We start from the raw sequence: 15,543 nt of genomic DNA, 5'->3' as shown, positions 1-15,543 counted from the left end.
TATTACATTTATTTCAAATACACATGATAAAATAAGAGTTTAATTACAAAATTTACAAAAAATCATAAAATACAAAATGGGACCTAGTGTCCTACCAATGCACTGTAGTCTGTGAGGTGACACGAATACTATGCAGAACTGTGAACGGCCTTACCCAATCTGTGGTCTACTGGGCCCTCTGTCCAAATCTTCAGTACCTACGCGTTGCAAAAGCGACGCGCTAAGCATAAAGCTTAGTGGTGCCAATAATACAAGAAAATATAATATGCAAATAAAAATAATAATTTCCTAGCTATTGTGTTCATAAGAAATGAATAATTACTAACTTATTGTTTAGTCGAGGGCTAATTATGTTTTATGATATTAACTTCTTCATGAATTTTGTTAATTATTTTCTTCATGATCTTGAGCTTCTTTGTATTTTATTGTAATCATTCCTGATATTTAATTTTCGTATTTTCTTTAATAATCAGTTCAATTACAGTTATACTTTTCTATGCCCAAGTAACCTATACAAATTGACCGGACTGGATAAACGGGTAAACTAGCACTGGGTACCAGGTACCTCGGGCCGTCACACCATCGGTTACAATGTGTCTCCCGGTGTGCAAACAGAATGGCTAATAAGCCATAAGAGCAATAAGGCATAAAGTCAAGTAAAACATCATAATCAGTATAGCCATAGGCTATCACATCACAGAATGGCAATGAAGCCATACATCATACGCAGTACTGCTATCAAAACCCTATTGGCATGCCAACCTATCCAAACCAATCACATTAGGCCTACTAGGGCATTTTGCACTTTTAAGTTTCACAATTTTTGAATTTCAAGTTTGAATATTACTATTCATTTCATTAGTCAACTAAAATGTTGACTTTTGCATAGACAATAGGTACATTGGTTTTAATACTCCCAACATACCACATTTTGCATTCAAAATTTGTTGGTATTGGTTGTCAATACCATTTATAAGTTTAAAGTTAATTGAGCAGAATTTTCAGTTTTTATACCTTATTTTTACTGTTCCATTAGTCATTTTTGCAGTGGGAATTTGGCAAAATGATCAACATGAAAGTTGTTTCTTATTTTATCTAGTTTAATTTCCTTTTTTGAATCACTCCATTTGGAGTTTTGTAGCTCAAGTTATGGTCCAAAAACCACAACTGGCCGGATTGGAATTTTTCTGGACTGACAATATCTACAGTGCAATGAACAAAGGATCGCAACTCCATTGTTGGATAGGTTCTGCTCATAATTTGGGGTAGCTTTCTCATGAAAGTTGTTTGTCTATATCTTATCTTGTTGCTGGTAAAATTTCAGGTCAATTGGACCTTTCTACTTTGAGTTATGGTCAAATGAACAACTACTATTCATTTGGTCATTCTGCAGAAACAGCCTGCAGGTCACCCGGATTTGAGCAAGCTTTTGGTCAACTTGGTTTGGTTTTATAGGCGTGGTTTCTTCACCAAAGTTGTGCCATTATGTGTCTAGTTTTATGTCCGCTTGGCCTTGTACCAATTGAACCCATAAAATTCAAGATATGGCTGCCCAAACCTGCTGGACTCATGTCTAATTCTGCAGGTCACCATGGGCAGCCACACCAACTGCAATTCCCACTAATCAAACCACCTCATTTCTTGTTTACACATAACCAAATGGTCACTAATTGACTATTAAAACTTACTTTCATCATTACATAAACAAAATCTCAAATTTGTGCCCAAACCCTAACTCTACCATTTCAATTCTCCATATACATGCAATCAATGAATCAAAGTATCTAATTTATGTTCAATGGCAGCCATGTACAACTATAACTCAATCTAATCAATGAAACCCTAATGTATCCTAAGGCTGCCAAAATTGGTGGAATTTATTCATGCAAACTTGTTTCAATTCTCTTAATTTCACCCTCATTTCATACTCCACATGATATATATATATACAAAGTTTTAAGGATGAATTAGCACTAACCTTTTTGAAACCAACCTTGAGCTTGTTATTCTTCAAGATTTCTCCTAGAACCATAATAATCATAATCAATTAAAACTTCACTTTCCTAAATTAAATATCCAATAAAAATTCAACAGCATTTCCCCTTAAATTGGACTAAACTCCTATCATAAATCTTAAATCCACAACCACCCATTAATACCCAATCTGGCAGCTTGTGCATTCAAATTTATATATAATGATCTAACCGTTAGATAAATCCCAAATTTTAACCATATATTCAAGACATCCCTATACAATATCAGTAAAAATTTTAGCATCAAATAATCTCTATATCATGAGATATCAAAACATTCATTCAACCCTTCAAAATCTGAATTTTTGCAGAAATCAGTCTTACTCAGACAGCTCATGCAAAACAATTTATATCTCATAAACCACAAGTCTAAAATTCACCAAATTTTTACCCAGCAGCCTCAACATCCCAAATATTATTTGTACCAAATTTCATAATTTTATAAGCATCCTAACTATTTATTTTTCTCAAATTTCAGTAGCCAAAATTCAGAATTCAACCTACAGACAACCTGTGTTCAACAATATATTTCTTCAAATCCAACCGTTGAACAATCACCAAATTTTAACCATAACTTCCACACATACATAGCTCAAACATATCAAAAAATCAGCAGTAGATGTTGAGCCAAACTCACCTGGAAGGAAGAGAAACATGATGCCCTACTGAACCCCTGTTTCTGCTACTGTTCATCTCCTTCTCCTTCTTCCTTTCTTTCTTTCTTTTCCTTTTCTCTCTCTTTCTCTCTTGATTCAGCCCGTATGAAGAAGGAAACTGCTGGTTTATTTTGTTTTTATCTCATTTTTGCTTCATTTTTATCCCTTTTATTTATTTTTTCAAGTGGTTATTGGGTGGGAGTGCTTTGTGACATAAGCATGAGGTCAAAATTATAATTTTAATTCATTTTCTTTTCTTTTCTTCTCTACTCATTTCCAATTTAATTTTTAGCAATATTTATTCATATTTTAGATCATAATAATTATTTGCTTAACTGGACAAGTCGGCCAAAAATCATCTCTGAAGACGAAATGACCAAAATGCCCTCCGTTTGGCTTAACGGGCCAAAATTGTCTGTACCGATTGAAAAATTTTTCTAAATATTTTCTTAGCATTCTAATGCCATAGGAACCTCAATGACCATTCTCTGGAGTCCCAAAAATTATTTTATGAATTTTTCTCCGGGTCTAGGGCTCCTAGTTGCGATAACGGCAACTTCCCATTAGGTTACCCATCGCTAGGGCATCGGCTCATTTAACTTGGTTGTATTTTATTTCTAAAATTTTTTTCTAAATTTTTCTTATTAATATTTGAGTTAATTATAGTTCCTCACTTTAGTTTAAATATATATTATTTTTTTTTTTTGGACGTTCTAGCTGTCCGGACCGACACTGGTCACCGGAACAGTAGACTGTACGGACTAGCTAAAATAAGGATGTTACAAAAAATTTTCAAATATTAAGTAGGTAAAAGGCATTTAGACCCTTAAAGTTTGGTTCAATGGTCAAATTAATCCTTTAAGTTCTGCCGGGTTAAATAAACTCTCCAAATTTTTAAAAATAAATCAAATAAGCCCTTGGGACAAATAAGTCCTTTAAATTTTAAAAATGGATCAAATAAGCCCTTTAAAATTCTTTATATTCTATCTCATCTCTCTTTGACTAACTTTTTTTGACGATGTCTATGAGCTCATGTCGCTTGCTCATCTTCACACTCAAAAGGCCACAATTCTCTTTTCTACATTTCACCTTTCTCTTCTTCGTAAATCACGTATTCATTAGTCTTCGCCCCATATCCTCCTTACCCTCCACCAATATTAACCAATCCTTGCCAATCGAAGATAGTGACCTTTCAACCGCTCTAATCTGGAGAGTACAAATCCAAATACTACTTAAGATCCATTTAGAAATCTAGACCTAAAACCTCAAAATCAAGTTCACCCTCACATGCTCATCAAAGAAATATTCTACAAAATCTAAGACCTAGTATCTAAATCTTGATTGAATTTCTTCAGATTCTATAATATGTACCACTCTTTTGATACTACTATTGACTTAGAAGAGGATGATGACGACAATGACAAAGAAGATCATTATTTTTAATAAAAGTAATCAGAACTAGATTTCATCGGATCATAATCAAGTTGGTGATGGTGATTATGACAAATACGATAGGTTAGAAGTTTCTTAAACCATTTGGTAAATAACAACTAGGAATGACAACAAGTAGAATGCCTACGAAAATCACTTATCCCGAATCTGTACCCGATTAATACTGTCAAAACTCAAATTCATCACAAACCTGATTAAAATTTTTTCTTCACAACCCAAACCTGTCTCAAATCTGATTATTATTATCCGAAAAAAACCCAAACCTATTTAATTTTATATATTTTAATTAATATTTTGCATAAAAAAATATTTTAATTTAATAATTTATATTTTAAAAATTTAATAATTTCATAAAATATTTAAATTTCATTTTATATAAAATAAAATATATAAATATTTATAAATATTATTATAAAAAAATATATTTTATATTTAATTAAGTATTTATATAAACGAATTCGGGTAATGGATACCCAACATGTAAAACCCGAACCTAATCTGAACCCGTTACGAGTATTATTTTTCAAACCTGAACCTGTCCCAAACCCGATTATATAATACCTAAACACGTCCTATTAGGATTCGGTCGAATCGGATATCCGCAAAAACCTGATCTGTTGCCATCCCTAATAACAATTTATCAATCTATTTCAGGATGTAGTAGATATCGATTATGATATTTTAGATTGGATAAACAAGATGGTCAATGAAAACCCACGCACTAGAAGAACTTTTGATTTATTTTTAAAAGTTAAAGAACTTATCTATTTTTAAAATAGTAAAAAAGTTTGTTTGATCTAATTTTAAAATTTGAAAGACTTATTTGAAATTTAAAGTTCTCATTTAAATCTCGAAAAAATTTAAAGGCCTATTTAACTATTGGCCCAACTTTAAGGATCCAAATAGGTATTTTGCCCATTAAGTATTTAGATAAAATATGCATGATAAATAACAAGTTTATATATTAAAAGAAAAATAGAAAAAGAAAATAAATTTTACTAATTTTTATGATTACACCCTAAACTAAAAATTTTTATAATTATATGATGTACTTTGACTCACGTGTTAATTGCATTCTACCTTAATGTTAGCCATTAGCCATTAATGTGGAGGTTGTCACATCAAATGCCATGTCAAATGGAAGTTGCCACTAACAGGATGTAATTATAAAAATTTTTAATTTGGGGTGTAATTATAAAAAATGAAAATTTTAGGCTTTTTTTTTGCCATTTCCTAAGTTAAATTATAAGTGATTTATATCGATTACAATTTATTAAAAGTATTATTAGGCACTTGGTGGTGGTGAGACTTGGTCTGTTTCAGGTGCATTATCTCATCAATGATCTCACAATTTGGTACACTTAATGTAAAAGTTGAAGGAGGTTCATACAGAGAGGAGGTAAGCAATTCTTCTTGTTCCAATCTGGTGGTGTATAAACTTGAAAAAGTCTTGTAAGCATATTATATTCATATAATTAAAATGAGATATTTTTAGAATGGATAGGCTGCAACTCTTATGTTTCTTTCTTGCTCATGGAAATGATGATTTAATCAGGATGATGTAAAATATTATCCTCCATTAAAAAATCTAAGAATTGCTTTTGGGTTTGCGGATTTCCATGTCCAAGAGTTGTATGATATATTATGTAGTTTAGTATTTTCACAAATACTTAACTTGTGATTACTATTTTCACAAACTGACTCTTGGATTTACTGATATTAGACTTGTGATGTATCTAGAAGGAGAGAGAGAGAGAGAGAGAGAGAGAGGGAGAGAGAGAGAGCTTTAAAAAAAAAAAAATCAGCTTTTTCCTTGATCACAGTTTTGATGAGCAATGTCTCTAACTCCATGCCTTTGAGCAAAAGTCACATTCCAAGAGTCTCTTTGCCAACTTTATAATGCTCACTTGCTCAAAAGTTTGCTTGAAAGGAATACATATTCTCCTTCTTTTCTTATCTTTTGGCGTTTGTTCACTTATTCACAAGTTTGAAGGGTATAAAAGGATTTAAAAGTGTTAGATAATGATGCAGACTTTGTATTTAACAGAGCTGAATGGCAGCAAAAGATTCTTATAGTTGATCTCAGCTAATTTGAGATTAAGATTTAGTTATTTTTATGTTGTTGTTATTCACAAGTTGAAGGGTGAGGAATTCTATGAAATGGTGTTTTCAAAGGCTCTTTCACCACCCAAGATAGTTCTTTCCATACATTCTATTTGACTTGGACTAATTAATCAATTAAATGGCCTGAATTTTCAACATTTATGATCACACATTTAAATTAATTTCCATCACATATAGAGATACTACAAAAATTAATGATACAAGAATATTACCCTAATTAAGAATCAAAATTGACCTCTAATGAAATTAAAACCATTAGTTCCTACTTAAGACTCCACCACGCTGAAGGTAAGTCGACATATTTAATTGGGTTAGGTTTGCCAAAAATGATTAACTTCTTCATGCAGTGGAAAAATCAGCCAGTTAGCTCGACAAACCAATGATGTGCCAGGCCAACAAACTTCCTTTGATATTTTTATTTATTTAATTTTTTTAATTTATAAGAAATTAGGTTAAGATAATAGTTTATAAACAGTTACTCCTTCAGATATCATTTTGATATTTAATAATTATTTTTAATAAATTAATTAATTATTAATAATTAATATTTAATCACTAACAAATATTAAAATAGTTAATATTACTAAACAAGACATAAATTAATGTACGTTAAAATAATAAATTATAATTATTCTTGAAATTATCACTCTGGTTAAAAAATAATTAAAAGGGTAAGTATTTTTTCAAAATAATTTAGTTTTCTTTTTAATTAAATAATTTTCATAAATATTCCAAACGTCGAAAATATATATATAAAAAAATACTTTATGTAAAGGAAGTGGGGACCAAATTATGTATTTTGTATTTTCTAAAAAAAAAGAGTTTATGAATTTTGTAACTTTAACAATTGGCTTTGTCTCTGCAAATTTAAAAAAAAAAAAAATGTCCTTTTCCACACCTTCAACTGGCGGCCATGGTGCAAGCCGAGCTGATTCTAGGTCGGAATCAGTAGTAGTTTTAATTTTAGCAGTAAAAGATTAAAAAAAAAATAAATGTTATTTTTATAAATTTTAAAGAGGTTGATTATTAATCTAATTTGTAAGATTAAAATTTATTTAAAAGAGGATAAAAATTATAAGAATAATAATTACTATTTATTAATTTTATACTAAACGCTATCTAAATTTTATATTTATTATAATAGTGTTTGGTTTAATTATATCACAAATTTTAGAGTTGATTTTAAATAAATTTTGTTGTTTGATAGAATTTATTTGAATTTTATATAATTTATATGTGGTGAATTGAAATTCATTTATACTTATTATCTAATTTACCATTAAGAGTAAAATTTAAAAATAATAATTTTTTATAGAATTCATAAAAAAAAATCTTATACCCATTGAATTTATAATGATTAACAAATATATAAATATATTAATAAATATAAAATAAATTCACATATTTCATATATAAGAGATTTATATAATATAAATAGTATAATTGTTAACCACATAAATGATTAAAATTTCAAAGTAAATAATCTCAGCATGAGAGTATATAAGAAAAGGAATGATTAACTGAGATGAAATTTTTCAATAAGAATATTTTAGTCTAGAAATATTGTTATGTAAGTTTTGTTAATTCAATTCAAATTCCATCAAATTTGATAGGAATTGGTTTTAGCTATAACCTTTAAGTTAATCCTTTAAATTTTAAATAAACTCTCTAAATTTTAAGTTTTGCAGGGTTAAATAAACTCTCTAAATTTTAAAAAATAAATAAAATAAGCCATTGGGACAAATAAGTTCTTTAAATTTTAAAAATAGATCAAATAAGCCATTTAAAACGCTTTATATTCTACCTCATCTCTTTGTACCTAACTTCTTTTGATGATGTCTGTGAGCTTATGTCGCTTGCTTATCTCCACACTCAACAGGCCACAATTCTCTTTTCTACATTTCACCTTTCTCTTCTTCGTAAATCACGTGTTCATTAGTCTTCATCCCATATCCTCCTTACCCTCTACCAATATCAACCAATCCCCACCAATTGAAGATAGTGACTTGTCAACCCCTCCAATCTGAAGAGTACAAATCCAAACACTACTCAAGATCTATTTGGAAATTTGGACCCAAAACCTCAAACCTAAGTTCACCCTCACATGCTCACCAAAGAAGTATTCCCCAAAATCCAAGACCTAGTATCTGAATCTTGATTGAATTTCTTCAGATACTATAATATGTACCACTCTTTTAATACTACTATTGATGTAGAAGAGGATGATAGCGATAATGACAAAGAAGAAGATTATTTTTAATAAAATAATCAAAAGTAGATTTCATCATATTACAATCAAGTTGGTGACGATGATTATGACGAATACGATAGGTTAGAAGTTTCTTAAATTATTTCGTAAATAATAATTTATTAATCAACTTCATGATGCAGTAGATATCTATTGAAATATTGCAGATCAGATAAATAAGATAGTCGATGATAACCCCATGCACTAAAAAAACTGTTGATCTATTTTTAAAAGTTAAAGAACTTATCTATCATTCAAATAGTAAAAGAGCTTGTTTGATCTAATTTTAAAATTTTAAAAACTTATTTGATCTTTAAAGTTCTCATTTGAATTGCGAAAAACTTTAATGGCCTATATAACCATTGGACCCAACTTTAAGGGTCTAAATAGGCATTTTGCTCGTTAAGTATTTAGATAAAACATGCATGATAAATAACAAGTTTATACATTAATTGGAAAATGGCCAAAAAAAAATTACTAATTTTTACAATTACACCCTAAACTAAAAATTTTTATAATTATATCATGTATTTTGACTCACATATTAATTGCATTCTACCTTAATGTTAGCCATTAGCCATTAATGGAGGTTGCCACATCAGACGCCATGTTAAATGGAAGTTGCCACTAACTGGATGTAATTATAAAAATTTTTAATTTGGGGTGTAATTATAAAAAATGCAAATTTTAGGCCTTTTTTCTTTTTTTTTCCATGTCCTAAGTTAAATTATAAGTGATTTATTTTTATTATAATTTAATTAAAAGTATTATTATTATTATATATTTTGAGTTGAAATTTTATTTTTACGATTTTTGTTGGATTCCATTATTTTAAGTATTTTTAGTTCTCCAACTATCCTCAAATAAGTTATGTATTAATTTTTTTTGAATTTTTAAATTTAATAGCATGATTTTAATTTTGCAATTTAACTTAAAGTTTTTATTTTTATTAGAGAAATTGAGAGAGTGAGGATTCGAACTTAACTCTGCCAGGTGAGTTATACCTTTAGCCATTTAAACAAACGAGTTTAGACAATTTAATTTAAAGTTTTATTTAAACATAAATTATGCAAAATATTATTAAGCATTCATAGGCTAAGAAATCTACAAAATAATAATTATTGAAATGATTGTGAATTGTTAGGGATTATCTTAGTAGATATTATACTATGTAAAATTAGTTAATGCAAAGAGAAAATAAGATTATTTTGAATTTAAATATTTTTATTGTACTTTGACTCACATATCAATTGCACCATGCCATTAGTTTGAAGTGTTAATTTGATGTGTAATCTTTCGTCTGATGTGGCGATTTCCATTATTGACTAATGGCTGATAAAATGTTGTTGATTGTGAATCAAAGTTCATGTTCGACAATATTAGCTGTTCTAATAATTGTTGACTGTTTTAGTAATTATTAACTATTTTTTTAGCTATTAGATATTAGTTATTAGTAGTTAGTGATTTAAAGCAGAAGTGTTCAATAAAAATAACTGTTGTATTAGCTATTAAATATAAAAATAGTGATATCATTTCATTGACCCCAGTTAAAATACTCTCTCAACGTCTAAAAATTATGAAGGATAGTTTTTCATGAATCACTCCCTCAACCTCAAAATATACTATAAATATTATGTCACTGAATAGTATAAATAAGATAAATATATTCAAAACACTAAACGCTATATTAAAAGCTGTTAACGAATAGAGTCAAAGTATAGGTTGTAATCATAAAAAAGTGCATAATTTAAGGTCCTTTTTTTTTGTCATTTCCATTAAATTAAAATTTATATAATAATAATAATAATAATAATAATAATAATAATAATAATAATTACAATGTGAATCCTATAAAAACTCCTAGTTTGAATTCTATCACAATTTTGTAGCTATATATTTAATTCACATATTCATATTATTACTTAAAAATTGATATTATAAGTGTTTGTTACTCAACCAAAATTTTAATTAAATGCTTAATATTACAAAATTTAATTAAAAAAATCAAAATTTAGGTAAAATTTAAATATACATGTATTGAACGTTTGTAGTCAACAAATTTAATTTTTAATTATTCACCAAAATTTGCTTCTACATTGGAAGGCATTCCAAAATTTGCTTCTACATTGGAAGGCATTTTTATTTATATAAAAAATTATAACAAATTAATATATTTATTAAGTTGAGGGCGAAATATTCAATATTAAACTAATATTATTGACTTTCATGGAACAAAAAATAAAATAATAAAATTTTTTATGAAGTCACACAAACTATCCTTTTGCAAGTTTAATTGTTCTTTTATAGGGATGGTGAATATTAATAATTTTAACATATATATATATATATATATATATATATATATATATATATATATATATATATATATATATATATTATCTTAAATTTTTATTACTTTTTATCTCTCATTTTAATAAAAATTTCATAATAAAAATAATTAAAATCTATCTATTTATAATGTAAATATAAATATATGTAATAAATATAAATATATAAAAATATGTAATTAATATATGTTAATATATTATAGTTTGTCTTGTAATAATGTCTACTCATCATAGCATTAAAAGAGTAACTATTAAATAATTTATAATAATTTACAAATAATATAAAATGTCCTATAACAATATTATAAAAAGGAATATCAGGTATCAACCCCTTAAAAATACATGCCTATTTTATATATATAGTTAGTAAATGTAATTTTAGTGATACTAATAAAAAAAAATGTCTATGATAATAACAAATCAAATCTTATAAATTTCTCAAATATTAAAATATTATATATGGCATAGCTATTAAATTCGAACTAAATCTGCTGGTTGCATCAGTGAATCAAACACTAATTCGATTTGAACTTGTAATTAAATTAGATAAAAAAAATAACCTTATGTCACCTAGTTGATTTGATGATTGTATTAGTGAATCGGTAACTTAATCAGTTCAACTATTTAATGAGAGTTTTTTTTTTTGTTAGTATTGGCAAGGATGATTCAACCAATTATGTTAACTTGCTATATCTTATTCTATATATATCTGATCTCCGCTAATTTGAGATTAAGATTTAGTTATTTTTATGTTGTTGTTATTCACAAGTTGAAGGGTGAGGAATTCTATGAAATGGTGTTTTCAAAGGCTCTTTCACCAACCAAGATAGTTATTTCCATACAGTCTATTTGACTTGGACTAATTAATCAATTAAATGGCCAGAATTTTCAACATTTATGATCACACATTTAAATTAATTTCCATCACATATAGAGGTACTACAAAAATTAATGATACAAGAATATTACCCTCATTAAGAATCAAAATTGACCTCTAATGAAATTAAAACCATTAGTTCCTACTTAAGACTCCACAACGTTGAAGGTAAGTCGACATATTTAATTGGGTTAGGTTTGCCAAAAATGATTAACTTCTTCATGCTATGGAAAAATCACTGTGGTTAGAAATTAATTATACAATTACACCCTAAACTAAAAATTTTTATAATTATATCTTGTATTTTGACTCACATATTAATTGCATTCTACCTTAATGTTAGCCATTAGCCATTAATGGAGGTTGCCACATCAGACGCCATGTTAAATGGAAGTTGCCACCAACAGGATGTAATTATAAAAATTTTTAATTTGGGGTTTAATTATAAAAAATGCAAATTTTAGGCTTTTTTTTTTTTGCCATTTCCTAAGTTAAATTATAAGTGATTTATATCTATTATAATTCAATTAAAAGTATTATTATTATTATTATTATTATTATTATTATTTTGAGTTGAAATTTTATTTTAAGATTTTTGTTGGATTCCATTATTTTAAGTATCTTTAGTTCTTGAACTATCCTCAAATAAGTTGTGTATTAATTTTTTTTTAATTTTTAAATTTAATAGCATGATTTTAAATTTGCAATTTAACTTAAAGTTTTTATTTTTAGTAGAAAGATTGCGAGAGTAAGGACTCGAACTTAACTCTGCCAGGTGAGTTATGCCTTTAGCCATATAACCAAATGAGATTAGACAATTTAATTTAAAGTTTTATTTAAACATAAATTATGCAAAGTATTATTAAGCATTCATAGGCTAAGAAATATACAAAATAATAATTATTGAAATGATTGTGAATTGTTAGGGATTATCTTAGTAGATATTATATCATGTAAAATTAGTTAATGCAAGGAGAAAATAAGATTATTTTGAATTTAAATATTTTTATTGTACCTTGACTCACATATCAATTGCACTATACCATTAGTTTGAGGAATTAATTTGAAGTGTAATCTTTCGTCTAATGTGGCAATTTCCATTATTGACTAATGGCTGATAAAGTGTTATTGAATGCGAGTCAAAGGCCATGTTCGACAACATTAATTGTTCTAGTAGTTGTTCGCTGTTTTAGTAGCTGTTAATTATTTTTCTAGCTGTTAGCTATTATATATTAGTTGTTAGTAGTTAACTATTTATATAGTGATTTAAAAAAAAAGTGTTCGGTAAAAATAAATATTGGATTAACTATTAAATATAAAATGTAACAACCCAGAAAAAAAAATATATTTTGAAAAATGGGATTGGCGTGTGACAGTGGGTTTCCCACTGTCATAGCAGCCTTTTATATAAAAAAAAAAAATTTTCAAAAACGGGAGGAGGAAACCCCCCCCCCCATTTCTCTTCTTTCCCTCTCCTTCCCTTTCTTCTTCTTCTTCCTTTCTCCGGTGACCGGCCGGCGACGTCCCAAGCAGCTCCCCACTGGCCGGAGACCCTCCGGCGACGTCCAGGACCACCAGAAACGGCGGCAAGAGAAGAAGAGGAGAGAGAAAACGCACACACAGTGGGCAGCGGCTTTCCGGCGCAATTCCGGTTTCGTCCGACGTCCGATCGAGGCGATTCCGGTGGCGTTGGAAAGCTTGTTCCGAGAGCTTTCTTTTGATACCAATTTTGAAGCAAATGGAGGTCGGATGAGTGAGATATGGAGGAGAGAAGTTTCGGGCTTTTCAAGCTTTTTCGTCAGATCTACGACGATCCGACCGTTGGATCGACGATCCGAGACCACCTATGGACTGAGGAAGAGGAGAGGAACATGGTGGTATGATCAGACCCGGCAAATGTCGCCGGCGATCGTGTCGCCACCGTGCGCGGTACACGGCGGTGGCTCCGTGAGCTATGGAGATGGTTCAACTTCCAGAGGCTTCCTCATAAATTTTTGGAATTTTTGAGACACAGATAAACTTCGGTAAGACAATTTTTATTATTTCTCTGTCATGGAGCATAAATACGTGTTTCTTAAACAGAAAAATTGGAGAAAAATTCTAAGAAAAATATATGATGAAAGTAAAATTATTTGGAGATATTCTATGGTGTTAGTTGAATTTTTGGGTGATCGTAGAATATTTTTGAGAAATATGGATGGATTTTAGTTATATTTTTAGCATGTGGGCATATAAGATTAATTGAAATTAAGATAATTAAATTTTATATAATTGGTTGAAGCTTGAGGATGGAGGTTTAAATATGTGAATATTTAATTGGGTTGAATTAGGAATATGTTAGCTGTTGGAAACTTATGGAATCGAGTAAAATTCTTGAATAAAATATTCATGGGTGATTAGAAAATTACAATTCATTTTGCAATAGCCTTATAATATTATTAAGGACCGCGGGGCAAAATTTTAGAATTTTTAGAGCTTGTTTGAGTGGATTTTTGAAAAATGTCAATTATAGGTGCCAAAACGTAATTTTTAAGATTTTGAGTATTGTCTGATTTGGAGGGCCCAGGAGGGGCCATGTGATATTGATGAGATGTGATTGTGGAAATTGAGAATTTAGAAGTGTTATTTGAGCCTTTTTGCAGGTTGGGTAGAACCCAGGTATAGGGGAAACTCTGCCGGATTTTCGGCATGAATTAGGCTGTCTATTGCCTCTTTAGAGTTTTATTCTAACTTAGTACTAATAAATTTATAATTTAATTATTAGGTGATCGAGATCAGCTATTTTTCTGCGTCCAGCAGCCACAATAGTCATCGGTGTACTGTGAGTAAAATATTAATTTTAATTGTAATTTCGATATTATTATATGTTCAGCATGCCCATGCATCACTTATATGCATATATTTATGTAGTTAAACTCTAGGCACAATTTATGTTGCATTCATAACTGTTGATGTGCCATGGATGTTGTTGTGGTAATTTGGAGCAGTGTGCGTGCGTTGGAGTGCGTGTGATGTGGTGTGGACTATGGATAGGACGGGGTAGTCACGGCTTGAGTAATTCGCTGGGACCCGATCCTTCGAGGGGTAGTCACGGCTTGAGTAATTCGCTGGGACCCTCGATTTGGTTATTAAGTGGAAGTCCGAGCTTGAGTAATTACCGCACCAAAGTTGGATTTAAGAGAGTCAGATAGGGATCAGCTCCCATATGTTATGATTGATACTACAGGGTGTGTGAGTGCTCCAAATTACCTTTTTGATGTTATGATGTGAAATTATTGCTGGTGTTGCATTTCACTCTACAGGGTGCATTAGCTTTAGATAGTTATAGAGATTATGGTTAAAATTGATATTTTACTCTCTGAGTCGAACGCTCACTCCTGTTCAATATTTTTCCAGGCCACAGGAGGAGTTATTTTACAGAGCAACCTGTTTTCTTTCTCGCAGGTTTAATGTCGATTATTTAATTGTATTATTATTCTCTAAATTTGTAATTTAGGACTCCGCATGTGCTAGTAGTAGCATTAAGCCTGTCAGGGACTGTATGAATTCAAGTTTGCGTATTAATAAATGAAAAGAAAATTTTTATGAGTTTTAAATGGTTATGAATGAGGTAACAGGGTTGAGCTGGGCTCCCCAAATTTTTGTTTCTGATAATTTCTGGGCTAAGTTGGCCCGAAATATAATTATAACAGTTTAATTTAAATTATTTTATGTTCATATTGGTCCTAAATTATGGGCCTGGTTATGGATTTGAGGAATAGTTAGGCTTACTACGGGCCTCGGGGGCTTTAAGCTGGCCCAGGTC

General features: G+C 29.5%; 1 long non-coding RNA gene across 1 annotated transcript; it reads left to right on the top strand.

The window, feature by feature from the left end:
• The first annotated feature begins 14,309 nt into the window (after positions 1-14,309).
• On the top strand, positions 14,310-15,326 carry LOC131182536 (uncharacterized). The gene is made up of 2 exons (XR_009150813.1): positions 14,310-14,559; positions 15,135-15,326. It is a non-coding gene; the product is annotated as an uncharacterized LOC131182536 (long non-coding RNA).
• Positions 15,327-15,543: the final 217 nt, after the last annotated feature.

This window comes from Hevea brasiliensis, chromosome 8, assembly GCF_030052815.1.
Source record: "Hevea brasiliensis isolate MT/VB/25A 57/8 chromosome 8, ASM3005281v1, whole genome shotgun sequence".
NCBI lineage: Eukaryota > Viridiplantae > Streptophyta > Magnoliopsida > Malpighiales > Euphorbiaceae > Hevea > Hevea brasiliensis.
This window is presented reverse-complemented; position numbering and strand designations above follow the sequence as displayed.